A 1,815-nucleotide genomic window follows, 5' to 3' on the forward strand; every position below is an offset into this window, starting at 1 on the left:
TACCTGGTTGATCCTGCCAGTAATCATATGCTTGTCTCAAAGATTAAGCCATGCATGTCTAAGTACATGCCGAAATAAGGCGAAACCGCGAATGGCTCATTAAATCAGTTATGGTTCCTTAGATCGTTTCTTCCTACTTGGATAACTGTGGCAATTCTAGAGCTAATACATGCAGTGAGCCTGGAGCCCTTTGGGTAACGGGTGCTTTTATTAGACCAAGATCGATCGGGTTTCGGCCCGTATTGTGTGGTGACTCTGGATAACTTTGTGCTGATCGCATGGCCACGAGCCGGCGACGTTTCTTTCAAGTGTCTGCCTTATCAACTTTCGATGGTAGGTTACTTGCTTACCATGGTTGTTACGGGTAACGGAGAATCAGGGTTCGATTCCGGAGAGGGAGCCTGAGAAACGGCTACCACATCCAAGGAAGGCAGCAGGCGCGCAAATTACCCACTCCCGGCACGGGGAGGTAGTGACGAAAAATAACAATACGGGACTCTTTTGAGGCCCCGTAATTGAAATGAGTACACTCTAAATCCTTTAACGAGGATCAATTGGAGGGCAAGTCTGGTGCCAGCAGCCGCGGTAATTCCAGCTCCAATAGCGTATACTAAAGCTGCTGCGGTTAAAAAGCTCGTAGTTGGATCTCAGTTCCAGACGAGTAGTGCATCTACCCGATGCGACGGCTCGGACTGAACATCATGCCGGTTCTTTCTTGGTGCACTTCATTGTGTGCCTCGAGATGGCCGGTGCTTTTACTTTGAAAAAATTAGAGTGCTCAACGCAGGCGAGTCGCCTGAATAAACTTGCATGGAATAATAGAACAAGACCTCGTTTCTGTTCTGTTGGTTTTTGGAATACGAGGTAATGATTAAGAGGGACGGACGGGGGCATTCGTATTGCGGCGCTAGAGGTGAAATTCTTGGACCGTCGCAAGACGAACTACTGCGAAAGCATTTGCCAAGAATGTTTTCATTGATCAAGAACGAAAGTCAGAGGTTCGAAGGCGATCAGATACCGCCCTAGTTCTGACCATAAACGATGCCAACCAGCGATCCGCCTGAGTTACTCAAATGACTCGGCGGGCAGCTTCCGGGAAACCAAAGTATTTGGGTTCCGGGGGAAGTATGGTTGCAAAGCTGAAACTTAAAGGAATTGACGGAAGGGCACCACCAGGAGTGGAGCCTGCGGCTTAATTTGACTCAACACGGGAAAACTTACCCGGCCCGGACACTGGGAGGATTGACGGGTTTAGAGCTCTTTCTTGATTCGGTGGATGGTGGTGCATGGCCGTTCTTAGTTGGTGGAGCGATTTGTCTGGTTAATTCCGATAACGAACGAGACTCTAGCCTATTAAATAGGTGCGGGGTTCCCAGCACCTTACAACCTTCTTAGAGGGACAAGCGGCTCCTAGCCGCACGAAACAGAGCAATAACAGGTCTGTGATGCCCTTAGATGTCCGGGGCCGCACGCGCGCTACACTGAAGGAAGCAGCGTGTCTTTATCCCTGTCTGAAAAGACTGGGTAACCCGTGGAACTTCTTTCGTGATTGGGATAGGGGCTTGCAATTGTTCCCCTTGAACGAGGAATTCCCAGTAAGCGCGAGTCATAAGCTCGCGTTGATTACGTCCCTGCCCTTTGTACACACCGCCCGTCGCTACTACCGATTGAATGATTTAGTGAGGTCTTCGGACCGATGTCCGGCGCGGCCTTTCGGTTGCGCCGGTCTGTTGGAAAGATGACCAAACTTGATCATTTAGAGGAAGTAAAAGTCGTAACAAGGTTTCCGTAGGTGAACCTGCGGAAGGATCATTA

At 49.6% G+C, this 1,815-nt stretch overlaps 1 non-coding gene across 1 annotated transcript; it reads left to right on the forward strand.

Annotated features, from left to right (window-relative positions):
* LOC142793701 (small subunit ribosomal RNA) lies at positions 1 to 1,815 on the forward strand. The gene has a single exon (XR_012891755.1). It is a non-coding gene; the product is annotated as a small subunit ribosomal RNA (ribosomal RNA).

This window comes from Rhipicephalus microplus, unplaced genomic scaffold (genome assembly GCF_043290135.1).
Source record: "Rhipicephalus microplus isolate Deutch F79 unplaced genomic scaffold, USDA_Rmic scaffold_324, whole genome shotgun sequence".
Taxonomy (NCBI): Eukaryota; Metazoa; Arthropoda; class Arachnida; order Ixodida; family Ixodidae; genus Rhipicephalus; species Rhipicephalus microplus.